This window comes from Canis lupus, chromosome 4, assembly GCF_003254725.2.
Source record: "Canis lupus dingo isolate Sandy chromosome 4, ASM325472v2, whole genome shotgun sequence".
Classification (NCBI taxonomy): Eukaryota; Metazoa; Chordata; class Mammalia; order Carnivora; family Canidae; genus Canis; species Canis lupus.
In genome coordinates this window covers 42,107,921-42,135,894 of record NC_064246.1, presented here as the reverse complement: position 1 = coordinate 42,135,894, position 27,974 = coordinate 42,107,921, and the positions used below count along the sequence as shown (strand labels likewise).

The 27,974-nt window shown below is 47.3% G+C and overlaps 1 long non-coding RNA gene across 3 annotated transcripts; it reads left to right on the top strand.

Annotated features, from left to right (window-relative positions):
* Positions 1–1,703: 1,703 nt before the first annotated feature.
* Positions 1,704–23,547, top strand: LOC112651544 (uncharacterized). Of its 3 annotated transcripts, none has more exons than XR_003130863.3 (4): positions 1,704–1,899; positions 12,948–13,018; positions 19,890–20,040; positions 23,343–23,547. It is a non-coding gene; the product is annotated as an uncharacterized LOC112651544 (long non-coding RNA). The 3 variants fall into 3 exon arrangements; XR_003130862.3 differs by lacking the exon at positions 23,343–23,547 and adding an exon at positions 23,064–23,323; XR_003130861.3 differs by lacking the exon at positions 23,343–23,547 and having other exon boundaries at positions 19,890–20,559.
* Positions 23,548–27,974: the final 4,427 nt, after the last annotated feature.

Sequence of the window (27,974 nt, the reverse complement as noted above, 5' to 3'; positions counted from 1 at the left end):
GGCAGTGTTTTACAGAACAGACACTCTTGCTTCACACCATAGAGCCTTTGGACACACAGTATCCTACCTGGAATGCGCTTTCTCTGACTTGCCCACCTGGCAGTCAGAAGTTACTCCCTTAGAAAGCCTTCTCTGACTCTCAACTCTCTGACCTCAATACCCCTGGATGGGATGCATCTGTACCTGGAAGCAATGCCAAACTCACTGCTGTGTTTGGCTGTTTGGTGAGGCCGGGTATGTCTTGGTCAATGCCCTCCTCTCTCTGATCCCCACATCTTACCAGTTATACTGACTTTCTCAAACTCCAGCTCTTTGCCATCTCAGGGATTTCACACTTCTATTCTCTCTGCCTGAAATGGTTTTCCCGGAGACCACAAACTTTACATTTTTAAGCTTCAGCGGCCCATAGGAGAGATTCCCCTCCACCCCCATTCAAAATGGAGACTCTTTCTCTTTCTTCTACATCTTTCATACCACTTGGTTTTCTCATAATATTAGGACAATTGCAATGATTTTGTGGACTTCTTTGTTTACTCAGTTATTGTTTTCCTGTCTGCTGGACTTTGCACTCCATGGAGGAAGGACCTTGTCAATGATGTTCATCACTGTATTCCTGGCCTTCAAAATTCAATATTCGTTGAAGAGATGGTGGTTATGGGGTCTGTATATATGAAGGAGTTCACTTAATATGTGTACATTTTACTATATATAAATTACATTTTAATAAAAAATATATACAAAATGCATTGAATACTCAGAAGAACAAATAAATGTATTTGCTTATACGCCTTATCATCTGTATTTGCCCCATGGGTATTTAACACAGACCCTGGCCCAATATTTTCTCTATCCTAGGATGCTCAAATTCCCATAATGTAAAGTGGAAGAATTCAGGCACATTACACTAATGTGCCCTTCCTTTATTTCCTCTGCAAAAGTCATCATTAAACCAATGGTACATATTAAAATAGATATGTCCCAGAACATTAAATAGAGAAAACAGTTTACAGAAGTCACTCCCTACATGTTGAACTAACCTGACTTCAAATGTGGTGGGATAAACTCTTAAGGAGGTTCATAGATGCTTACCTTTAGAGTAACAGACCTCTGGAAAGGCCACAGAGAGCATACTAGTTATGGCCTTCGGGCTGGATCACCTGTAGCTGAATCCTCGTCCTACCATGTGTAGCTGTGTGACTTTGAGCAAATCACTTAACCTCTCTAAGCTTTAGTTTCCTCATGAAACACAGAACACAATCCTCATGCCACAGAGATCTGGTAATGATGAAATGAGATCTGGTAATGATGAAATGAGACAATGCCTGGGAGACATTTAGCCTGATGCCTAGTATGTAGCAAGCCCTTGATAAATAGTGGCTATTACTGGTAGTACTGTGCTCCAGCCTAGCCCATCCTAGGCCCTTGGTGCCCACAGTCAGCCCACATGATAGTATGCCTAGAGGAGGGACCAGGGAAGAGGGGAGGAGGAGGAGGAGGTATCTGCCCCTGGGGCCTCACAGCCTCGATTTTTTCCTGGCCTACCTATACTGTTCAACTTCACTCTGCAGACTTTCATTCCTCTGGCAACCCAGCTCCAGGCCCCAGGGGTACTGGGGACAAAGCCTAGAGTCAACAACCATTTCAGTGGTGTCATAGTCTCTTATACCTCCAAGTTCCAGGATTCTAGAAGCCAGGAAAGAATTTCAGCCTCAAAACTGGAGCCAGCTCACCTTGTAGCCTGAGCCCTGGTGAGGTCCGTCCCTGTATCCCTCCCAGGGTGTCCTGAACTACCTGGAATCCTGAACCAGCCAGTGTGATTCCCACCTCTGAACCTCTGCATGTTCATCCTTACCACCTGATGCTCCCAGTCCCCCGAAATGGGACTTTATTATTTCCCAGGTAAGCCAGCTGAGTCCCAGAAAGGTTTGGCCACCAGCCTCAGGGCCCACGGTCCTTAGGTGATGTCCTATCTCTTCCACCAAAATAGTAATTAAACAACTCTGGAGAGCCCCAGTATGCCAGGTGTGCAGAGCTTCACTTTTTCTTTCTCATTAAATGACGCAACTCTTATGAAACTGGTTTTATTTGCTCCAACTTAAGAATGAGAAAGCCTATGTGTTCAGTAACTTACCTGAGAGCACCTAGTATCAGGGAGCAGAAATGGCCTGCAACCCTAGCCCCTCAGGACCTAAGCCTGTGCCCTGCACTGCCTCCCTATTCCTGGAGAAATACCGTTGACTGGCATCATGAATTGAGGGCACGCTCTTTTGGAGTAAAACATTCAAGAATTAGGATCTCAGGAGGAGCCCTAAGGAAGGTGGGCTTCCCTGGCCAGCTCCTCCTCCCCATCAATCCTGTTGTCGTCAGTAGAGGGTAGTAAGATTCTGAAGCCAGAGAGACCTGGAACAACCAGAGTTCTCACAGTCTCCTGTGCTGCTCGTCACCATCCCAGCCACCCAGGGAGGGTACACTCAGAGCCAAGGGCTCCTGTACCCAGGTATCAGCCCTAAGGGCCCCAGACCACCTGATCACCTGGTGAGGAAGCTCCAATCCTAAGATGCACCAGCTTTCTGAGTTCATATCCCAACAACACTACTTGTCAGCTGTGAGCCCTTGGGCAAGTGACTTAAACTCTCTCTGCCTCAACTTCCTCCTCTGTGAAAAAGAAATAATAAGAGTATCATTGTTGTGATAGTATATGAGAAAGTAAGCAATCAAAACAGCTTTTTTTAAAAAAATATTTTATTTATTTATGAGAGACACACAGAGAGAGGCAGAGACACAGGCAGAGGGAGAAGCAGGCTCCTCACAGGGAGCCCGATGCGGGACTTGATCCCCCAATTCAGGATCACACCCTGAGCTGAAGGCAGACACTCAACCGCTGAGCCACCCAGGTGTCCTGCATTTTCTTCTTAAGGAAGCAGGAGCTGCAGCCAGGCAGTCAGAAGAAGGGACAGAGAAACAGGCCCAGGGCTGAGAGGGGGCAGCCAGTTTCAGCAAGCATCCCTGCCCAACAAGGGAGGGGCAGCTCCAGACTTGGAGGCCGCCCCTTCAGGCCTCCGAGCCAGTCCAGTGAGTGGGCCCCTCTGGGCCAGGTGCCTATTTTTATTATCAAGGCCACATTCCTGGGATTCCTTGGTGACCAGGCGCTTATTACAGGAGAATCAAAGCACCAAAGGAAAATACTCATTTGAGGCCAAGACCTGGATTTTTCATTTTCATAATTGGGTCTGCTGTTGGGTCTGCTGTCCCGGGGGTGCAGGCGGAAGAGCATTGCAGGACAAGGTCTCTCTATGGGAGCCCAGTCGCGCATGGGGGAGGGCGGGGCCAGTGTCCGCCCAGATCAGCAGGACTGCCCAGAAGGCCCTCCAGAGGTCATGGTGTCCACCCCCTGCCTCCTAGCCTCACTCATCAGCACCTAAGCAAGAGGGTCAGATGTCTGCCGGAGTGAGGAAAATCATTGCAGAAGGGCTAGGAGACTTGCAAAATCTCCTCCAGATCCACACAAGCTAGCCAGCTATCTTACCTAATGGTTCTCAGCTAGGGGTTTCTCAGTGTGTGATCCCCCCTCCCCGGGGGACATTTGGAAATATCTGGAGACATTTTTGGTTGCCACAACTTGGGGTGTAGAAGAAGGAATGAATGCTAGTAGCCAAAGATGCTTTTAAACATCCTACAAGGTACAAGATAGGCCCAAACAACAAAGAATGACCGAGCCCCAAATGACAATAGTGTCAAGGTGAGAAACCTAGACAAAATCCCTTCCTCTGCTGCTCTTGCCTACTTTTTCCCAATTAGAGTTTGTGGGAGATGTAATAAAGGGATGGGGGGCAGACACCCCCAGTGTGTCCTTTGGGAAGGGGAAAAGTGTGGGGTGGGGCATAAAGATCCTATACACTACTCGCTGGGTGCAAGGGGAAAATAACAGGATTTTGAAGCCCAGCAGATCAGGATCCACGTGTGGGCTCCCATCCATGGCTGTGCAGCCCTGGGCAAGCCACTTCATGGGTCATCTGTGAAATGAGATCATCATTTGCACCACAGAGGGTGGAGGTGAGAATGAGAAGTTATGATGTCTGCAGGGTACCTACTGTATACCAGCTATGTGGAAGTTTCCCTGCACATGCTGGCCTCCTCCCACTCCCCACGCTCATCTTTACACTACCTTCCCCTCTGTACCCGTCTGCCCCATCACCTCCTGAGACCGTGCTCTGCCCCAGCCAAGTGGTGCCTCACTGCACCCCTGTTCAGCCAGCCCCTCCTTGGTGCCTTCCAGCTCCTGTCCCAGCCTCTCCAGACCCTCCCAGCACTGGGCTGCCCTCCCTCCAAGGAACACCTGCCACCCCCACCCTCTGCTCACCCTTTCAACCCAGCATGGATGACTGCCTTAGCCACTCTCTGGCTTCTGCAGGTGGCTCCTGGTTTTTTTTGGGGGGGGGTGCGGTGCATTGGAGAGTATGTGGTACATGTGAGTAGCACACATCTATAGACCAGGCAGGTTTGCGGATAGGTGTGTGAGCGTGTGTTTCTGTATCTTGTGTGCATGTGGCCTGAGACTCTGCCTCCTTTTTCTTGTGTTTTCTCCCAGCCACTGCAGGACACTTTATAATATGCTGGACTCGTTCCCCGTAGAGTGTCCTTTGGGGAGAGCTAGAGAAATGGATGTCTCTGGATTTCAGAGCAGTCTCCTTATTCCTTCTCCCCTGAGAAGGATGCCCAGAAACTCAGCTGCCATAGACAATTTCTTACCCCCTCCTTCCTTCCTCCTCTTCTGAGTACTGACTCTGGGCCAAGCCTTGTCCTAGACACCTGGAGAGATGAATCACACAAAGCTCCTGCTAAAAGTCAGCTAGGTGTGAGTGGGGAGCGCTCAGGGCTGCAGCTCAGCCAGGATGCACCAGCTCAGCAGTACACACTTTTGAAAGGTTGAAATATTCCTCAACAGTTGATAAGCACACTCTGCCCTGGGATCCTAAGGCCTTCTGATTCCCATGATCCAGAAAGTGAAGAGTTAACCCTTGGTCCCCCAGGGACCTTGCTCCTTGGTTGTGTCTGGCCTTCTTCCATCATCTCATTGGTTGGTGCTTCTGCCATAGCGATTATTAAATATTTTTAAACACTCCTGGGAGGCAGAAGCATTACTATGCTTGCAATTCACTAAGAACACCAACGGAAGTGTTAAGGGGGTCTGAACGCACTGAGGATGCAGCTAACTCTGTCTACAGGATTTTAGAGAAATCTTAAGGGGGGATGCCTGGGTGGCTCAGTGGTTGAGCACCTGCCTTCCGTTCAGGGTATGATCCCAGAGTCCTGGGATCGAGTCCCAGATTGGTCTCCCTGTGTCTCTGCCTCTCTTTCTTTTTTTTTTTTTTAAGATTTTATTTGTTTATTTATGAGAGACACAGAGAGAGGCAAAGACACAGGCAGAGGGAGAAGCAGGCTCCTCACAGGGAGCCTGATGTGGGACTCGATCTTCGGACCCGGGATCACGCCCTGAGCCAAAGGCAGATGCTCAACTGCTGAGCCCCCCAGGCATCCCTCTGCCTCTCTTTCTATCTCTGATGAATAAATAAATAAAATCTTTAAAAAATAAAAATAAAGAAATCTTAAGGAGAAAAAAAGGAGAATTCTTCTCCAGTGTTTTGTTTTTTTTTTGTTTTGTTTTTTTTTAATTTTTATTTATTTATGATAGTCACACAGAGAGAGAGAGAGAGAGAGAGGCAGAGACACAGGCAGAGGGAGAAGCAGGCTCCATGCACCGGGAGCCCGACGTGGGATTCGATCCCGGGTCTCCAGGATCGCGCCCTGGGCCAAAGGCAGGCGCCAAACCGCTGCGCCACCCAGGGTTCCCTTCTCCAGTGTTTTGAAGGATGAATAGAAGTCCACAAGAAGATGAGGAAAGAGAAAGGTTTATGAAGCACAAGGAACATGAAGTGCAAAGGTGGGGAGGTGCGCAACAGAATGCTTGGCGGAAGGCAACAGGTTCCTAAGAGTGGAAAATGCGGAGATAATTGTAAAGGACTTTGAATGCCGAGCTGAGAAACTGCAGCTACCTGGGCAGTCCCCAGGGCTCCGTGCTGTCTCTCAAGCCAAGGATGGGCTACATAGTTTGTGAGGCACAGTGCAAGCTGATCACAGAAGAACATTGTTCAAAAATTACTAAGAACGTCAAGACAGTGACACCAGAGCATTAAACTAAGATCGGGGTCCTGGTAAGCCCTGGGGGACTGCATGAGTTGCAAGCCCACGAAGCTGGTGCTGCCCAAGGCCCGTGGTCTGAACAGCTGCCTGGTCTGGGATTCAGGAGATGATTGCTTGTGCCCACCGGGCCAGGTGAGGAAGCAGGAAATATCTCTGCAAAAATTGTCCTGGCCTCCCTGGAGATTAGCCCCTTCCTTCGGCAGCATATCAGCATATCGGGTTACCGCCCTAGATGCACTGTTTTCAGAGCCTTGATTAACCAGGGGGGTTTGTGCAGCACTGTTTCTTTGTGCGCTAATTCCTCAACTGCTGACCCTGCCGCTGTATAAACACACCGGGCAGGTGCCTGGAGGACCTGAAAGTCTGCTTCTGGTAAGTGCTGGCTCCAGACCCTGCTCAGTGGCTTGGGATGGTGCTCCAAGCCCTCCCAGGCTTCATCTTACATGGGGCCTGGCTGGAGAGTTCAGGGGCCTCATGGCCACCCACACTAGGAAACTAGTAGCCCCACAACTTTGTCAAAGTCACCGGTCTCAGGCCTTATTGTACCTTCCCAGAGATGAGATAAGCCACCAGATGGGAGAAGAAATGGGCAGGGGTCTAACTGTCCTTTTGATGCAAATAGAGGCTGAAATCAGAAGCTCCTCTTCTTGAGGCTAATAGATTCATTTGGTTAAAAGTTTAGAAGCATTTCACCACAACCTCTGTCCCCAGCAACCTGCCCCCAATATTTGCATATGTTTTGAATGAAAATTGTCAGGACCATGCAAACTAGACAGCTAAATGCATCTTATCAGATGGCTGTCAGGGAATCTTGGGAGAAAAGGCTAGAAACACAAGTGCGGCTGAGGCCTTTGTGTGGGTCTGGGCCTGGGTGATAGCATCTGCCCTCGCCCTGGCTGATAAGCCACCTTCTCCATTTCACAGAGCCACCTGCTTGTGGTGCGACCTGGGAGAAAGATAAGGGACTCTATGCCCCTCCTATTTCCAGTGGGGTCAAGTCTAAGGAGGCTGCCCCTAAGGAGCATTTCCATCCGTTGATCCACTACTCTATTAATGGTAAATTACTCTTTCCAATTATTTCATCCTTCACTCTGTGAATCTTTCAACTGATTTACAGAGAATTCCTACCTTTAAAGAAAAAAATCTGAAAGAAAATACATTGATTTTTTATTAATCCTATCACATGCACTGTCCAAATTCTTTTGCAGAAAAAAAATATAAGTGTACAAAGCAAAAGAAAGAAAAAGAAAAGAAAAGAAAGAAAGAAAGAAAGAAAGAAAGAAAGAAAGAAAGAAAGAAGAAAGGAAGGAAGGAAGGAAGGAAGGAAGGAAGGAAGGAAGGAAGGAAGGAAGGAAGGAAGGAAGGAAGGATACATGCTCCCAAAGCTCCCATCATTCTGCAGCCCAGAGGGTTGTCACCATTAGCTTTCAGGCTGTGTGTTCTTTCCAGACTCACTCCGCACATCCATACACACAGACTCTGTGTTCCTGGCCTGTAGGGGAGCAGAACTGTTCCTCACATTCCCTAGCTCTTGCCCGCGAATTGCCAGTGCCCCTCTCAGGCTCTAATGACTACCAAAAGCTTCCTGCTCCCAGCATTTCTGCATATACCCTGGGCAGAGGAAGTTGGCAGGACTTTACCTGAGCTTCTTCCTCCTGCCAGGATGGTGGTAGGCCCAGGGTGTGTAGAGATGAGCAAGCAGCATGGGCAACCATATAAGCCCTGCCTCACAGCCTCATGGGGTTTGGCCCAGAAAGGGCCTCCCTCCAACCCTCTGGTTTCCAGGCTGGGGTTTGCATTTTGCTTTCCAAAGACCCCTGTACCACTTAGCACTGTCCACTGCCCTTCCAGAGCTTACTTATTCCTGCTACCTGTAATTCCCAAGTTCTCTTTAACGAGCTTAAATTACTTTTGTAAAATGGGGAAACATAATAAACTTATTTTCGACAAAAGTGATATAGCAAGTACGACATGCCCAGTGCTGGGGCGAGCATTACATGAGAGGTAATAGATGTAGAAGAAAATTCTTCAGGGACACCTGGGTGGCTCAGTGGTTGAGCGTCTGCCTTTGGCTCGGCATGATCCCGGAGTTCCAGGATCAAGTCTCACATCGGGCTCTCTGCATGGAGCCTGCTTCTCCTTCTGCCTGTGTCTCTGCCTCTCTGTGTGTGTGTGTCTCTCATGAATGAATAAATAAAATCTTAAAAAAAAAATTCTGCAAATCTACTTACCCAGAAAGACAATCTACTTTCATTTCAAACTGTTTAATATATTCAAGGGTTAGGACATTAAGGATGAGAGAGCCTGTGTGTGGTCTAGAGGACAGTTCTCCAGGGGCAAGATTGTTTAGGATTCTTACATGGTTAGGAGAAGCTTCCCAGGGCTTCAATGATACGACTCAGAGAAGCTGCCCCCTGCCTTGGCCTGTGAGGCATGCACATCCCCTGTAATGAAAATGATAATACACTTGTATTATCACTATTTTACTTCGTAGAGGCATAGGCACATCCTGACAATGATGGTGTAGAAATGTGGTTGTAATGAGCCTAAGTGAGATGAGCCAGGCCTGACATGCAGCAAGCATTCAGAAAGCGATAGCTGTGATGTTTCTCTCTCCTTCGTCTTAAAAGCCCTTTCCCCAGGGACTACAGCCCCCATTTCATAAAGGAGAGCCCTAAGCTCAGTGAGGTTCCCATCCAGCCACAGATCATAGCTGCTAGCAATGGCAGGGGGCTGAGGTTGGAACCAGGTTCCCTAAAAGCCAAGATGAGTTGGCATTGTAGATGTGCTGGAGTTTCTTGGCTAAACTAGGAAGTGGACATTACACCAGCTTTTCTTTAATTTCTGAGTTGCTTTGATAGGTTTGTTTCTATAGGTCGTTCATTATGCAGCATTTGCCAAAAAGTATCTTTCATCTGATTGCTATTTCAACCTTGTCCCTTGCTTTGGTTTGAGTGGGAATCCTCAGAACATGATTCTTTCCTATCTAACTTTAGTACAGTCCTAAACACTCAGGCCTGCTAGCTTGCACTGAACTTTTTCCCCAAGTACTCCCTGTTCCCAGCTAGATCAAAGCCTAGTTTGTAGCCTAAATATTGAAATATGTCACCAGGGTGTGACATATCGCTCAATTTGTCTCAACCAAAGTCTCTGAATATTAGTTTGGGAGCAGCTAAAAACCCAATGTTTGTTTAGGTCTGAAGGCTTTTCACCTGTTTGGATCATCTGAATCTTCAAGAACTTTAATTTCTCTCTCCAGTGTAATTCAAAAATCTCTCTTCCTTTCAGAAGAAGGCACACACAGACATGATGGTGACATTTGACTGTATTCAACCCACAAGGCCCTTTAAATTTATTGAATGACTGGCCATCATTCAAAAACTGAGGGATTTCATATAACACACATTTTCTGCTTCAGTTTGAAAAAGATCTGAAAGATCTTGAAGATTTGGAAACATTAGATTGGTATTTTGAGCATCTGAGTAACAGCTGCTTCCTAAAGACAGACCTGTTTCCTGTAGAAACACCTGTTTCCCACCAGGGCCACTTATCTCATACTGGTTACCCACCAGGCCCTGCTGTAGTGCTGGATCCGGCTCTGCCACCTGCCTTGCCATGTGACTTAGGACAAATCACTCAAGCTTCTTAGACCTTGTACACCTCATGTGATGTCTCAGAGTCACCTGGGTGGTATTATACTTTCCAGTCTCCAACTATTTGCATTGTGCAACTCATCCAGATCTCCCTTGGGAGAATGCAGTGCCCTGAGACCAAACACATTTCGTGTCACAGAGTTCTCTGATGTGGGGAGGGGAGTCATCTGTGACCACTATGTTGCTTGGATGCCTACATCCAGGCCTATTTTTTCCTCCTGGGCAGGAACCTTCATTTTCTTAATTCAAAATCTACCAGGACCAAGCTCTTCCAGATGTAGCTCCAGTCTCAGAAGGATTAGATGGTTCTTCCCTTGCCTCTAGTCAGGCTATCAGACCCATTTTAGAAAAGACTTTTGGTTTTACAGAAAAAGAAGAAAGGATAGAAGGAAGGAAAGAAGGAAGGGAAAGGAAGGGAAGAGAAGGGAAGGAGGGAGGGAGAAAAAAAGAGACCATTTTAAGCAAAAATACTTTTTTTTGCAAAATTAACATAATTTATATCGCAAGAACAGCAAAAAGGCTTACCTACAACTCCATCACAACAAGAAATAAGCTCTCTTTGATCTTTGTTCATATGCATATTAGAAATTGTACCATAGGAAAAAAAGAAATTTTACCATGAAAATAGTTATCACATGCCAAAAGCCTGTTAAGTGGATTGGGACTTTGCTGTTGTATCCAATGTCATCACCAAGCCCAAAATCATCTAGATTTGCTCCTATATTGTGCCCTAGGAATTTTATAGCTTTGAAATTTTACATTTAGTCCTATAACCCAGTTTGAGTTAATTCTTGTGAAAGGTATAAGACCTATGTCTAGATTCCATTGCCTGGATGTACTATGGTTTAAATCTTCTTAATAATCTTTCAAATAATGTATAGTCTTTCTAATAACATAGCATTCCTAATTATTTATGATCTTTCTGATTAAAAAAATCTTTCTAATTATTTATTGGCGTATCATATGCAAGCAGTTCTAAATTCTGTGGACACAGAATTCCTGTCTTCATAGAAGTTAGATTCCAGAGGTTCAAGTGAGTTCTAGAAAAGGCCTTTGAAAAAATAAAGATGTGGTCAACAATTTCATTGCTTCATTCTATGCTACAGGACAATGGTCTTCAAAGCGTGATCCAAGAACCCCTGGGGGTCCCTGCAGGGATCCGCAGGGTCAAAACTCTTTTAAAGATAACAGTAAGGCATTATTTGTCTTCCTTACTATGTTGACGTTTATGTACAGAAGTGATGGGGGATAAAACGCTAAGGCTCAGAGGGAATCAAGGTGGTAGTCCCACACTGCACTGTCAATCACTTGGAGGGAAAAAAGTTAGTTTCACTGGAGAACAGCTCTTGATGCAGCAGTAAAAATCACTGCTTTTACAAAATCTCAGCTCTGTAGTCCATATGCTCTTAATATTGTATGTAATGAAATACGAAGTGTGCCTAAAGCAGGAGCACTGCATTTGAAATTTGTCTGCATATAGTGGTTGATTCTAGGAAAAGTATGCTGTGTGCCACAATTTGAGTTGCAAGCTGAACTAGCCACTTTCTCCATGGCACACCATTTTTATCTGAAAGAACACATAACAACTGTGGTTACTCAGTCTTGAGCACTTGACAGACATTTTCCTGAAAACAAAGTGAAGTAAATCTGTCAATTCAAGAAAGCCTGACCAGATTGGATGTATTAATAAAATTTGAGTTTTTATGAAAAAAAAAAAAAGAATTTTGGAAAATTTGTAGGTACCATAGCGAGCATGACAACTTTCCGGATCTTAAAGACTCCTGATGAGATTGGTGATATTATTGCCAATTTCAGAAAATCTGTTATACAAGAACATGTTTCATAATAACCCAGCAGAGCATCACTCATATTTTCTAAAATAATTCAAGATAAAAACAAACTGAATGCAGAAGAAGGTATAAGAATTCAGTTGCTGTCTAGGAAGCCAGACATTAAAGAGATTTATAAAAACATAAAGCAGTATTATCTTTTTCAAAATGGTTTGGTTTTGAAAAATATAGTGTTTTTTCCATAAAACATTTTGTCTTTATGTGTATTGTGTTTTTTTCGTATAACTGATAGGTAAATATTTTTCAGTTTTGCTTATTGTTATTTCTAATACAAGTAACTGTGTATTGATGTAATTCACTTAAACAGAAGCTATTTGGGTTTTCTCAATAATTTCTAAGACTACAAAGTGGTCTCAAACCAAAAACTTTGAGAAGCAAAGGAAGGAGACCTGGGTGAATACACCCCAGCCACACCTGGCACCCTTTCAGGACTGCTAATCCCTGGTTTAGGCTGTGTTTAGGGATACTGGGGGTCCATTAGATACAGTCCTGGCTAGAAATGGATGGTACATTCAGAAGGGGTAATTGAGGAGAATTTAATGAAGAAACTACTTACTAAAGTGTGAACATGGCCAAGGGAAATCCAGAAGGGAGGAGAACACACTTGCACTGCCAATCACATGACGCCATTGCTACCATGGGACCAACAGGTCACCAGAACCAAGCCTGATCTGTAGTTGTGAGAGACACCTACAGAGTAGCAGCTATGCCTTCTGTGGAGAAGCATAGGGAAGAAACTGGAGAAACAAATACCTTGACCTCTCTCTCCTGTGACCTTTAAATCTTTATTTGGTGTCCTCAGTTGTCTGGCCCCATCCAGAAGCCAGAGGGAAAATGGGCCTGGTGGTGCAGTCTGTGGAGGCGAGCCTCCCAGGGCTCGGAGAAGGGTGGACAAACAGAGAATACTACAGACTGAATTGTGTCTCTGCAAAATTTGTATGTTGGAGATCTAACCTTCAAGTGATGGTATTTGGAGATGGCTTTGGGAGGTAATTAGGTTTAGATGAGGTCATGAGGGTGGAGCCCCCATAATGGGATGAGTGCCCTGATAAGAAGAGACGCCAAGGCTTTCTATCCGCCACGCGAGGACTCAAAGAGGAAATGGTCATTTGCAAGCCAGACCAAGGGCTCTCATCAGAGCCTGACCATGCTGGCTCTCTGATCTTGGACATCCAGGTCCAGAACTATGAGAAATAACTTTCTGCAATTTAAGCCAACCTGTCTATGGTATTTTGTGTCCTAGCAGGCTGAACAGACTGATAAAGAAAGTGAAGTTGGTGGAGAAGAGGCCTTCAGAGAACATCTAGCACAAAGGTGAGGTGTTAGAGGCCCCTTCTCTGGCAAGCACTTCCCCCAGTCTCTGAAACTACCTCCAAGTGAATGACTGGCTGAAGGGCAAAAAACCACCGTGATAGTACTAATAACAAAAGCTGACATTTCTAAAGCTCTGACTTATTTAATCTTATTGTCACACTATCTCATTTAATCTTCACAATGATCCATGAAACAGGAACAACTTTTAGCCCTACTTCAATGATAAGGACACTGAGACTCAAATTGTCCCAGATCAGGAGTCCAGCTCCAAATCAAGGCTTTTTGACTCCAAACCTGGTGCTTCTTGTTTGTTTGTTTGATATTTTGTTTTAGGACTTTATTTTCTTAAAGCAATTTTAGGTTTACACCAAAATTAAGAGAGAGATATCAAGGTTTCCCATGTATCCCCTACACCCCAATACCCACAGCTTCTTCTGTTATCCACATTCCCCACCAGAGTGGGATATTTATTACAATTGATGAACTTGCACTGACAGATCCTCAAGAGTCCACGGTTCACACTATGGTTCACTCTTGGTGGTGTACATTCTATGGGTCTAGATAAATGGATGATGATACATATTCATCATCATAGTGTCACCCAGAATATTTTCCCTGCCCTAAAAATCCTCTGTGCCCCTCCTATTCATCTCTCCCTCTCTCCAATCTTAGAAAATACGAATCTTTTTACTGTCTCCATATTTTTGCCTTTTCCAGAATGTTATATAATTCACCTCATATGATATGTAGTCTTTTCAGATTAGTAATAGGCATTTAAGGTTTCTCCATGTCTTTTCATGGCTTAGCAGCTCATTGGTTTTTAGTACGGAATAATTGTCCTAGCCTGGATGTACCATGGTTTATGAATCCATTCACTTGCAGATTTTGCTTGCAGATTTTGGCGATTATGAGCAAAGCTACTATAAACATCCATGTGTAGGTTTTCGTGTGGACATAAATTTTCAACTCCTTTGGGTAAAGATCACAAACCCAATGCTCCTACACTCTATACTATGATGACCCCCTTTATAGCTTTCTTAGTGAGGGTACCAGGTCTGCTCTTCCAAGGGAAGTAAGGTTTATCTATTGAGTTCCATGAACCAGAAGACTCCAATTTCAAGAATTATGGAGGATTTAAGATTTTTTCCCTGCTTGCATGCTAATAAGTTTGCCTGCCGCGGTCTCGTGGATACTGGCGTGAGACTTGGGACTCCCAGGTCAGAGAGAAGGGACTATTATTCACAGCACAGCAGGCAACATGGGCTTCATCTGTGTACCAGTTTCCCTTGTCCCACTTCCCACGAGCTGAAGAGGGCCACATGAAACTGGCACATGTGGCAGGGTATGTTATAGGAAAGGAACTCCAGTCCTAGAGAATCCTAATAGTCTATAACCGTCCACTTGACTTTTGCCCCGAGGAAGACTTTTTCTCTGTTATTCTGGATTATGAACAAATCTGCACTGGTTCTAGAGGAAGACACTACTACTATATTCCAAGGCCATTCACTAATGCAAGCATCCTTAAAACAAAGACAGCCAGCATGCAAGAAATATAAGAGACTCATGGAGAATTATCCCCCAACACTCAGAATCCCTCAGACCTGCCTACACTGCCTTCCTGATACATCACCAAGTCAAGGCCCAGGACAAGCAAGCTCCTGGGAGCCCCTCAGAGCAGGGAGTATGGCAACCTCTTATCCCAGCAGACACCTGGTGGGCACTGCACAAGTAACCTTCCCTACCTGCCAGAAGCCAGAAGCCATAGGACCCAAAGTCTGACCTGTCAGGGCCTGGCAGTATAGGGGTGGGTGTTGTATTGGTACCCATGGGCTTCAATTTATGAAGGTGCTATCACAGAGAGGTCAAAGCCATAGAAGAACAATTTTCATTATTTACATCTCCCAAGAGGAAGGGTCACACCATGCAGGGCCACATGGGAGGCATTAGGTTTGGGTCGAGGGGAAGGCCTGGGCCCTGGCCTTTATTGAGGCTTCCATGAGAAAGGCAAAGTAGGACAGAGTAAACACTTTAGGATTGACCAATGTGAATAATTTGGTGGGCTTTGGGCTATAGGGATGGCCCTAGTATAGTTCCCATCTCTAGGATGATTTAGACCAGGAGAAATACTAGCTTGCTGTGTGAGTTAGATAAGGCCAGTGGGGCTTAGCCTTGGATCAGCCAGCGTGCTCGTGGGAGGCCAGGTGTAGGCAGGCTGACTTGCAGAAGAGAGGCAAATCCTTTGGCCAATAGCATGGCCCTGTGATGAATGATGCCAGGTAGTCCTACAGAACCTCAGAAAGCACAGAACAGTAAGGTGTGGGGATGATGAGGGAAGAATTGTAAAACCAAAAAAGGCAAGATGAAATGCAGAAATCAGAGTGACTTCACCTGGATCCTCCTTCACCTGCTCATCCGCTAAGGGGGAATAGAAATAACACCTCTCTCAGAGGTATGGTGAGGGTCCATAAGATCAAGGGTGTAAAATGCTCAGCACAGCTCCTGGTACGACCAACAGCTCACCAAATGCAAACTCTAAAGCACATGTGAGCAGGTTAGATGGCCAGTCATGCTTTAGTTCAAGTAAATTTAATGAGAAAACATGCAAATTTCCTAAAGGAAATCGGGACACTTTGCCTTATAGAGCAAGACTTCCACACTTACTGTGGCTGCTGCTGTTTATTTTAACTCAATAATTCCTCTGGTGGATTTCCAACAAGACCTGATTTGCAAAAATGCATTTGACACCAAATATTTCACAGCATATCCAAATACACAAAATGAGGCCAATTTGTACTGCTGTGCTAACTTCACACTAGGCGATGGGTGAAACCACATGCCTCAAACTGCAGTGTAAGAATTCTCTCCACGGGTAAAATACCGATTCTGCCTCAGTAGGTGTGGTGTGGGGCCTGACATTCTGCACTTCTACGAGCTTCCAGGTAACGGTCCAGGGCCCACTCTTTGAGCAGCAAGAGGTTAAAACACAGTCACTCTGTCTTATTTGGAAGTGAGGCTTCTCTAGAACTTGAAAAGGCCAAAGGAGGAGGGAAAAGCATTGACAAACACTCTGTGGTTGTCCTAAGTCGCTGCAGTTGTGGGGGAGTCAAGGGGGCAGGAGGTGGGATGTCTGCAGTGTGTGGGGAGACCTCTGGAGCCGTGCCAGTTAGGACACATCAGAGGAGTGATAGCCCTAGCCCTCGCTCAGAGCCAGTTGACTGCCTTACCGGCGATCCATATCATCTCACAGCACAGAGGGCTGGCTCTAGACCTTCACTCTGCTCCTGAGGTCTGCCGATTTTGAAAGGTACAAGTAGGCCTGTATTCTTGTCCTCTTCCAGCCAGCACTGTGGCCCTGCTGGGATTCACAGGGTAAGCTCTGAGACCTGAACACAGTATTGCTACTCTGCTTGGAGTACCTGGGACTCAGGCTCAGCCCCTGACCTGCTGTGTGATGACAAGCAAGCTGTCTTCCTTCTCCATCCTCAGCCACCCATCTGTAAAATACAGAGTTTTGAATGAAGTCAGTGGTTTCCAAACCTGAAGGGTCATGAGAAGCACCTGAAGACTTGGATAAAATCCTGATCCCCCACCCCAGCCTGGATCTAGATCTTTGGATAGAGGTGGGGAGTGGGTGGGGGAAGAGCTCAGAACAAGATCTGCTGGGATATAGAGGGCAAGCAAAGGTTGCAGGGAGGAAGGGCCAAAAGCCTGAAGATTATGACACCCTCCTTCCACCTACAGGCCTCCCCTCACCCCACTCAGTACTCCCCACCCCTGCTTAATAACACAGAGGGGCAGAGGGAGGAGTTCGCCACCACCAACCACTCCCTCCCCTCTGAGGTCCCAGAGAGGCTGGCCACCATCTTCTGTTTGCAGTAAACACTGGGAGCTACTACTCAGGCTTCCGCTAATCCTGTCTCCATGCCTCCCAGGGCTTCTGCTCGCCCACCTCCCTCACCACCTTCCACCTTCCTCTCGTACTGAGTCCCTCTTCTCTGATCCTGCAGGCTGCATCCCAGGCCTCCATGCACAGCCAGGGAAGCCTCAGAGGCCTTCGTACTCCTCTGATGTGTCCTAACTGGTACAGCTCCAGAGGTCTCCCCCACACTGCAGACATCCCACCTCCTGCCCCCTTGACTCCTTCCCTACTTCTGTATTATTCAGGATTCTTAGTCACAGTGGCAGGTACCCCCATGCAACCTAGCTTTCGGGAAAAATAAAGAAAGAAAAGAGAACCACTGGCTCATACAACCAGGAAGTGCCCTCAGGTCTGACGGGATCCAGGGGCTCCATGATTTGGCCGAGGCTCACTTTTTCTACCACAGTGTTACGATCATTCTCTCCTACCAGTTAGCTTCCAACAATCTACAGCTCCAGCCTCATATTCTCTCAGCCTCGGCAGCCTATAGAAAAAGAGGTTCTAACTAGGCCAACAGAGATTAGGATGTTCACACACCTTCCCTTTGTCCCTCCATTCTACCCATCTTTCCATCTCTTGTTCGGGAACGAATAGAACAAGGTTGCCATCCTGCGTCCTTGAAGATCTTACAGTCAGTGGGAAATACACTGGCCATATGTCAATCGCTGTGACATTTTATTATCAGGGTTATGGCGAAAGTTTGGACAGATTCTGCATAACTTTGGGTGGTGCCAGGTTAATGCCGGCTCTGGACTCCCCTTTCCACTTCTGTGACCTGAGCTGGCCCCCACATCCTGTGCAGTGCCTATAGCAGGAAGAGCTGCCAGGGTGTAGCTCATGACATGGGAATTCAGCCTGGGACTCTCAGGCCTTCCCAAGCAGTGTCCCAAGCAGAGGGCAGGGAGACTTGGGACCCTTGGTAACCTTGGTGGCTCTGCCTTCTCATCCAAGCAAATCCTAGCAAGGGAGAGAAGAACTAATACAAGGGGAAAGGAGGAGAAAAGGGGCAAGGGACTTAAATTCTGAGTATAGTTGGATCTGAAAAGAGATGGGCAGGGTTCATGATGTGCTGCCCCCATGCAATATCCTAAAATCAAGAGTCTCCTTCATGTGCAGACCAAGGACAGTTTCAGAGAGCTCCCTGCCTCCTGAGATCTCATGCTACAGATTGCATATGCCACCTGGGTGGAGTGCATTTTAGGGGAAATCGTTGCTAATTTCCATCAGAGTCTCAAAAAAGTTGGTTATAATGTTATGATAGATCCAGAACCTGACCACAATGCTCCAGGGCTGCTACCAGGAAGTCTAGGCCAGCTGACCTCTTCACCTCATCTCTAGGCCTCAAATCCAAAAGCCTCCTGTCGGCCCTCACCTCACTCAAAACCCCCACCCCACACTCAGGTTGGCTTCAGTTCAGCTCTGCCCCCCAGCTGTGACCTTTCTCAGCCTCAGTTTCCCCATCTGTAAAACAGCCTGGTAATAATATCAATTCACATTTAGGACATGATCACAATGATCTAAACCCCTCTCCACAGCTCATCTCCTTTCACCCTCACATTGACTCTGACAGTAGGTGCTGTTAGGCCCAACTTCACAGCTCAAAAAATACAGGCCCAGAAAAGTCAGGTCACTGTCCTAAGGTGATGGAGCAGGACAGAGACATGGGTGAGGTAGGGACCCTGGGACACACCATCGAGGAGAGCCTCACTGTCAGATGCTGACCTCACACTTCCAAGATCCTGAGTGGGGGCCTCCTTAAATGATCCATCAAAGTACCTATGCATTTCTTTAAAAAAAAAAAAAAAAAAAAAAAAGATTTATTTATTTATTTATTTATTTATTTATTTATTTATTTATTTTGAAAGAGAGTGTGTATATGCCAGCAGGGGGAGAGGCAGAGGGAGAGGGAGACAAATCTCAAGCAGACTCCCCACTGAGCACAGCGCCCAAAGTGGGGCTCCATCCCCCCACCCTGAGATCACCACCAAAGCTGAAATCAAGAGTCAGACATTCAAGTGACTGAGCCACCCAGGTATCCCAAAGCGCCAATGCATTTCGGATGTATTTCTGTACAGTGTGTTCTCTTCCCTGGTAGGGCTGCTGTAAGGCTTTGAGGGGATGTGTTTATTCAAGCACCCAGCATGATACCTGGCAAGTGACAGCGCTAAGTAGTGTCAGGCCAAAAGAGGATTAAAATCCCAGGTTTACCTCCCCTCTCCTTCTCTTCCCCTTTCCAGCCCAGCAGGAGCCAGGGAGGTTTTTCAGAGAATCCAACCTACCCTCTGCCACTCGCTGACATTAGGACACTGAGGCCTGAGAATTGGAGCCAGTGGGGTTCCCTTCCTGTCTGAGCCAGGTCTCTGACTGCCACCAGCATTTCCCTTAAAACCGGTTCACCTGGCTTCTAATAAGACAAACGGGCCCTTTCAGTAGTTAGCACTTAGGCAGGATTTCAATTTTTTTTTCCAAATTTTTATTACCTTACATTTAAAACATTTATTGCCTTGCTAGTTTCCGGCCCAGGGTGCAGACACAGAGATGAAAAATAGGACTGCTGAGTACTTACATTCTTGGCTGAGAGAAACTTCTGCCCTCCCCCATACCCTACTCTGCAGGGTGGGCACCCGAAAGGAACATACCAGCAGGGTTCTAGGTTTAGACACCTCCCCACAGCCCTTCTGGATGCACCCAGGCCAGGAATGGGCAGGCTGAGGACTAAGGAGGCTAATTTTTAGGGAAAGAGCAAGCTCTGCCTAGGTATAAAAGGAGTTGTAGCCCAGACTCCTGGGTGCCAGGACAAGGGGAGAAATTTGAAGTGTACTAAAGGTATCCATGAACCAGACCCTTTCGGAACATTTAAGCCTCACTGTATGTGTGGGCCAGGGATCATCATAGCCATTTTTCCCATGAGAAAAACAGAACTTGTGAAGTTATCACTTTCTCCACATAAAGGGCTTCTCCAGCATCACCAGTGAAAAATCGGGTCTGGTCAGCAACCACCATCTCTGAGAGGACTTCCAGGTACCCCCAGATAGTGTGAAGTCTGCCCGACGCTCATCATGGAACATTCCACATCCCGGTTAGAGGTTGTCCATCCCTGGAGGTAAAAACCACACCCACAGCCATTCCAGTCATAGAGACGGCAGCAGCCATCCCCTGTGCCCCTGCAGACAGGCACCAGTGCTTGGTTCACCACCATGACTTCCACTTGCATAACAGTGGCTTGGCGTCTTAGAGATGCTCAATGAGTATTTGTAGGGGTTTTGTGCAATGAATGAAATCAATCAAGAAAGAGTTAAACATAAATATGCAAGGCTTGCTGGCTGACATGCATTGGCTCCTTTAACATGAGGCACAGGGCAGTTAAGTAATATGCCTGTGATCAGACAAGTACTAAGTGGTGGGGCTGAGATTCAATCCTAAGCATCTGACTCCACAGTCACCATGATTAAACTTCACTATTTGCCTCCTCTAAGCCAGGATTTCTCAACCTCCACACTATTGGCATGGTGAGCTGGGTCATACTTTGTTATGGGTACTGTCCTGTGCACTCTAGGATGTTTAGCAGCATCCTTGCCTCTACCCACCAGATACCTGTAGCACCCCCCACCCGAAGTTACGACAAACCACAAAATGTCTTTAAACATTAACAAATGTCCCCTGGGTTAAGAACTCTGAGTTTAAAGCCACTGCTCTGAGGAGATACCACCTTTCCCTCCTCCTAAGTCAATATAGCCTTTCCCCATCAGCACTCCAGGGCCATCATCTCCTGGGACAGTGTGCTTTGATGGGAAGCCTGGGTGCCTGTACTTCCAGGTCCACTGACTTGTGAGTGATCTGGTGAGTCACCACTCCCACCCTCAGCATCTCTTTGCTCATCAGCTAAGGGCCCCCATATCCATCCAATTGCCCAATGAGTCACTGACCTGGACCCCTTCTTTTCCTTGCCATGCCACCGTATTTCTCATCCAGTCCCATTGCGACCACCTCCTACATAGTGTTCCAACCTATCCCATCCATTCCCCTCTCCGCACCCTCTCCACAACTTCCTCATCTGCCTCTGCCCAGACCGCCATCCCTTTACCTGTGAGTCAGCCCCCAGCCTGTGCCCGCCTCCAATCTCACCCTCTCAAGTCCAGGGTGATCTTCCTAAAACACAAAGATGATCACACCTGCCTTGGGTGTTTCCTTTGCTTCTGAAAGAGCTGAAGTGACAGCAAAGCACAGTTGGATGGAAAGTTCTGGAGTGAGGCATGGAGGGACCTCTATCAAGGCATGTAGTTCCTGCACTATGATCTCAGGGTGACCTGTCTGTCTCCTCCACTACACAGCAAGCTCTGGACATTTCCTGCTCCTCAGCGTCTGGCATAGGTCTTGACCTTGGCACACAGCTGGCACTGGGCAATACTTATTGGAAGGAGGGGTGAATGGATGGACAGATGGATGGGGAGGACAACCTGAGCCCACTGCAGGGGCTTCAGAGATACATGTGGGATGACCAACTCTGCCCTCAAGTAGAACTCCATTTTACAAGGAAGATGAACTGTCCCTCCTATAAGGGTTTTTCAGATTCAGAGAAGGGGATTGGAGAGGGAGATAAACAAGACATGATAGATTATTTGCCGTGTGTCTTTCTGACAGCTCTCTCCTGGGGCAGAATTTTCTTATGGGGACTAGTTCGAGGAAGGGGTCATTTCCCTAAGAATCTGGTTGTGGAGATTGGGGGTATCTGATGGTCTTTATTTTGGGGAAAACGCACAACAAGCTTTATGGTGTTTATTTGGCAGGTGTAACCTCACTCTGTCCAATGGGTTTTCTTAACAGGGTGGGGAACAGGTTTGTTCTAGCAGAGGGGCTGCTGGGACCGGCATGGGTGTGTCCATGTGAGAGCACACATGGCATCCTGCTCCCTTGTTCTCCTGCCCAAGGGAGGGGGCCAGCCAGCCAGAACTTGGGGCTGGGGACAGTGACAGCTGCACCTGCCCAGAGCCAACAGGATTTGTTCCCCTGGATTTTCCACGTGGGCGATTCCAAGATCGGACCTGATTGCTCATGTACCTCCTGAGGCCTGCCGGGGGCAGAACAGGGGGCTCAGAGTAGCTATGGGCCTGAGCTGCCTGGAAAGAGGCACTCCTGAAGGTGACAGGAAGAAGTGATCCCTCCTTTGCCCTGCTTCCCCCGCTTCCCTCACACACACAAAAAAGTGACTAGTAAGAGCAAAGGAGTCAGGTGATGGAACCTAAATTAGAGGTCAGCTGAGGCCAAGCCACATAGGGAAAGGGGGGTACTGTCTTCTTGGCCTTCAGCCAAGGAGATGCTAACAGAAAGACAGTTGGGGCTCCAGCTCAAGCTGTAGAATTGGAGTTGCACAGCCTTTAAGTCAGGACAATTTTTTTAAAAAAGATTTTATTTATTTATTCATTTGGGACATACACACAGAGAGTGAGAGAGAGAATGGCAGAGACATAGGCAGAGGGAGAAGCAGGCTCCCTTCGGGCAACCCGATGTGGGACTTGATCCCAGACCCTGGGACCACGACCTGAGTCAAAGGCAGACACTCCAACACTGAGCCACCTAGATGCCCCTAAGTCAGGGCAATTTAATAATAACTTCTAAGTAGGGAGGTCTAGAGCCAAGGAGAACTGGATTCCAACTCCAGTTTCTTCTTGTACCACTTTTATGATCTCGGGCAAGTCTTTCCCCTCTCTGAGCTTCAACTTCCTCATATGTAAAATGGGGATCATTGTGAAGACAGATGAAATAATAGATTAGGTGCTCAGCATAGAACCTGGCATATCCTGGTTTCTTAGCGCAATCAGTTTTTGTAGTAAGGGATTCTCCATCATGGTGACCTCCCCCATCCTCACATGGGATGAGACATGGATGAAGTGAGCAGTCCAGGGTGAGGAGAAAGAGGAGTGATGGGAGAACAGCCCCCTGCTGGAACAGCTGACTTCCATTCAAGCCTCATTGGCCACATCACTCCATGTCCCACATGGGAGATAGCTCCAGAACTGTATTGGCTGAGTGGCCAATGGAATCTTCTCTGCCCATTGTGGTAGACACTCCTGAATCCCCTACCAATGGCCATTCCCCTGCAACCCCACACCCTCTTCTTCCCTGCAGGCAGAACCCACTTCCCATCACAGAAACTAGAAAGGTATCTTTCCCAAGCTTCCTTGCACATGTACGTGTAATTCATTCATGGAAGGAAACATGCTTCTTTGGCTGGACACTGATGTGGGTAACTCTGTTGCTGGGAGCTGCAGCCCTCACATTGTAATGAGGAAACAAGCCCAAGAGCAGCCAATGTGCAAAAGATCAGAAAGATGGGAGGAACTTTTATGGCTTCAGAGTTCTTATAATGTGAGAGAATAAAATCTCTGCCCGAGCCACTTTTGCCAGGTCTTGTATTATGTGAAGCTAAAAACATCCGAGTCGCACCTTTTAAGCTTGAAGAAGGCATCTCGACCTGCTGTGGATCCGAGGCTATGCAGCAGCTGTTCCCAGAACCCGTCTTTGTCATCCGGGCTGGGTGGAATTACAGACCTCGGGAGTCAGGAAGGTTGCTGGACCTGAGGTCTCCCAGCATTCCAGTCCCCCAGACAGAGTTTGGTGAGTTACTAAGATTTTGAGTATCATTTGATGTGCTTACTCTTTCCATCAACAAAGTAGACACTAGGGCCTACAAAGTGGCCAGACTGCAGGAGGCAATGAAGACACAGAGTTGAAAATATGGTACGTAGAAGATGAGGACATGCACATTCCCAGACACTATCTGGACCTCAGCCCGTGTCTACCTCTTTCCTCAGCACAGTAGTTAACCTACAGGCCCTGGAGATAAAGGGCTTAGATTCAGATCTTAGCTGGTATGACTGACCCCTCTGAGCCTCGTTCTGTTCCTTCATTTATGAACCAGACGGTCTGGTCCCTACTTCATGGAACTGTGATGGGGATCGTTTAAGAGACACTGCAGGGCAGGTGGTGGGCAGCGGCCAGAGGGGCATGTGAGGACTTTTCCTGGCGTGCTGGCATCTTGATCTGGGTGCTAATTGCGCAGGCATGTGAAGTGTAGGAAGATCCACTGAGTGAAATATTTCTAATTTGTACACTTTTCTGAAAATGTGTTATAGTTCAATGACAAATGTTCCAAGGTGCAGTCTGATGCCTGGTGTTGAACACCTCTACCTACAATACATGTTAAATATTGGTGTTATTGTCACACTGTCATGCCTGCGGTAGATGCCTCACCAGAATCCTCTTAGTCCATGAGTTTGCTGCTCTCTAGAGTTCTGGAAGGTCAGCTATTGATGGATAAACTGAGGCACCAAGCCCCAGAGGCTCAAGGTCACAGGGCTCAAGGGAGCTGAGTGAGCCAGAGCCCAGCAACACCCCCTTCCCACACACCCACTCCCTCCGCCTTCCCTGGCTGCCTTCCTGGCTCGTGTCTGCACCTTGCCGGGGTGTGGGGGCCCATTAATTCCTAGGCAAATGGGCTCCAGGCGCGTGTGCATGAGACAGGTCCCAGGATAGCTCAAACAGGCCTAGGCCGCCTGGTGCCCCGTGGCAGCCGCCCCCTGGCCTGTAAATGACAGTGTGGAGCATTTGGCTATTTACAGAGTAAACAAGAGGGCTGGAGGGGTTGGGGAGGCAGGTATGCACCACTGCCAAACCAAAATAGAGAGCAAGTGCAGGGAGAGCTCTGCGCCCTGGGGGCCACTGAGGGTCAGCTGAGGCTGGCCTGGGCAGGGGCTGCTGTCAGGGTCAATACCAGTTGTCTTTACTGGGGGAGGCTTGGCTTCATCCACCTCCAGTGAGCTCCTGTGCACCCCGTCCTGGCAGCTCTGGCTCGGGGGGGGGGGGGGACAGACACAGTAGAGCTTACCCTTGCCTCCCCAGAAGAGGAGGGAGCAAGAGGATCTGCAGAGAAACACTGCAGCCTCACTCTGCTTCCATCTCCCCAGCATCAGGCACAGTCGGGGAGCTCTGCTGAGAGTCAGCACAATGAAATCAAGACACAGAACAGAGTGCAGAGCTTCAGGTCCGGGCTCTCCATTCAGCTTTGTATGACCTGGGGCTAGTTGTTTAACCTCTCTGTGCCTCAATTTCCTCATCTGTAAAATATAGCCACTGTGAATATTAAGCAGCCAATAACTTAAATGTCTAAAAAGCCCACATAGGTGAGTCCTGTCTTGGGAGCAGTCCCTCCCTGGCATTCAGCAAAGGTAGTGTGTGGGCCCAATGTGGCTGAACCTGTTGATTTTTCAGGAGATATGCAAAACTTGGATGTCTATGTGCAATCACCTGATTTTTAAATGTTGGCAGCTAATCAGAAAATACTCAGCCTACAAATCATGTATGAAGGTCGGGTTCAAACGGTGGGCCGTATTTGGGGACCTCCAATCTAATCAGGTCCTTGATCTGCTAGTGAAAATACCAGGTCCATACAGGAAAGTCATTCCCCCAACCTTGCACAGCCACTTGATTGTCAAGACTCCAGAGTCACACTGGGGATTCAGGTACCATGGGTAGCCTCTGGTTGAGCTTCACGGCATCTCTTCACAGTGGGCTGTACTCTCCCCAAGAAAGCTCAGAGGGCTGAGTGACTTGCCAACATCCACCAATTGGCAAGTTCCCAGCCTGAATTCAAAATCCAGGACGAGCTGCGCTGTCTGAGCTCTGTGAGTGCTGGAGTCCAAGCTGGTTTCGTGCCCCCCCCCACCCCCACCGCCAAGGCTCATGCTGCCAGTAAGAACCAGCCCCCCTCACCCTAAGGAGAAGCAGCCACTGCTCCCACCTGCTCACCTGAACTGCCTTCCAAATATCCCGGCAGGACACCTTGACCCTTGGCAGGATGGTACACAGGGACACCAGACTGTCTCAGGGAAGCCTTCATCATCACCATTATTATTGCCAAATAATATGTAAATATTTTCTTATTATCAAAAAATAATCAAATGACAGAAAACCCATAGAGCTTGTCTGCCCTATATCCAGTCCCCTTCTCAGGGGCAATATTATCATTAAAGTAATGCCACTTCCTTATAAACCTTTTCCTGGGAGGCTCTCAAAGCAACCCCATGAGGTGGCTGGGGGTACCTTGGCTGATCTGAGGGACAGGACTGCAGAGCTGGCTGTCACGGAGGAGGGGATGAGCATGGAGAGCTGCGAGGTGAACACCCAGGCATTGGGGAACAGAACACGTCCCAGATGGTGCTTCCTAAAGAGGCTGGCAGCCACCAAATCAGAGCCATCAGCACCCTGGTGCATGGTGGGGGTCTCGGCCCTCTCTCAGGCCTTCAGATGGTGTCAGCGAGAACATGTGTCTTGACCGCCTCTCTGACACTCGCTCTCATTGTGGCAAGCAGAGGGCAGGCCAGCTCAGGCTCTGCACCTCTGCAGGCTGCTGTGTCTTGAGATTGAATGGTTTTGTTCTCTTTTATCATCTTTATTTTGCAGTAAGCTTCTCTTTATGGTTAGCCACACTGCTTTTGCATTTATAGCAGTGATACAGATTTCCTCTTAAAAAAAAAAACAACAGAGTTTATTTTTTGTTGTGGGGTTTGGGGTCGTTGTTTGTTTGTTTAAATAGTAAGCTGCTTTAAATTAAAATAGTAAATAACATTTTAGGTGATTATCAGAAATGACAAAAATGGTTTTGGTGAGAACGAACTGGCTGAACTCTGGCACACACTTAGGTAGAGGAGGGTAGCCCTCTTTTGAGCAAAGCCCTGAAGGAAGTTGGCTGTCACCACGGAGGCGTGCCACCAAGGCCTGGGCAGCTGAGGGCTGGACTTCTGAGGTGTGGGCTGCAGGAAGTCCAAGAGACTGTTGGAACTAAGAAGCTGTGAGAAGACCCAGAGAAAGCCAGAGTTACCTCTGGAAGCCTCACTAACACCAGTCAAGGCAAGCCAGAGGAAAACCAGAGCACTGGAAGTCTCACAGCCGCCTTCTGCCTGGGTTTGCTCCTTTGGAGCAGCACCCAGGGATTGACATTAGCCTGGCTGCATGGAAAGGACATGCTAGATGAGGAGCTCCAGTGCCAGGGCTGTGGCAGTGATCTGCTGTGTCCCCGGGGGATTGAAGGGGCAGGCTCTGGAGTCTCACTGCCTGAGTTCAAATGTCTTCATTTTTTGAGTTTGGATTCTTCCACAATTTATTTATTTCCTGTGACTCTGTTTCCTCATCTGTTAAATGGGAATAATAATGGTTCCTACCATTGGGTTCTTGTCAGGATCAATTGAGATATTCATCTAACGTTCCTGCAAAGGGTCTGGCCAGGTTGGAGAGGAGACTCAGTAAATGTTAGCTGTCCCTCTACATCTGCTCTTATCAGGGTATTGTTTCAGAACAAAAGTTTCTCAGTGTGGGAGCCTCTGCGACCATCCTGCTTTGCCTGAGAGTCCGGATGGCCTGTTTGCATCCAACTTAGTCTCTGGGGGGCAATCTTTAGTAAGATTGTCACAAACCTTTACACCTCACTTTCTTTGTTCATAAAATGAGGCCAAGTGTTATGTTTGTAGTCAATGAAATGGCACATGTGTATGAAGGCACCTCACCTATTTTTAGGCACGCAGATGTATCTGAGAGGTGATACTTTTCCCTCCTTCTCCCTCCACACACACGCGCGCGCACACACACACACACACACACACACACTTGTATTTTGATCTTGGCCTGAGGCTAACAAGCCCTGGATTAGAGATGAGTGACAATGTTGGCTTTATCAGCTCCCTCAGAGGTATTCATAGTGGTAGAGAATCTGCAATATAAAAACACTTTCCATTTTGAGAGAGGGAAATAGTAGGATTATCAGATTTAGTTTACTCATTTCATTCACTGACGGTTTTTTTTGTGTGTGCTGGCCTCCTGACATTATTTCATTTCACACAAACACACACACACACACACACACACACACACAAATGATTCATGTGTTTGGGAAAAAGCAAACAATTCAGAGATGAGTAGAAAATAAATTTAATAGACCCTTTAGTCTTGTTCTCCTCATCAGCCCCCCCTTCATACTTCACTTGC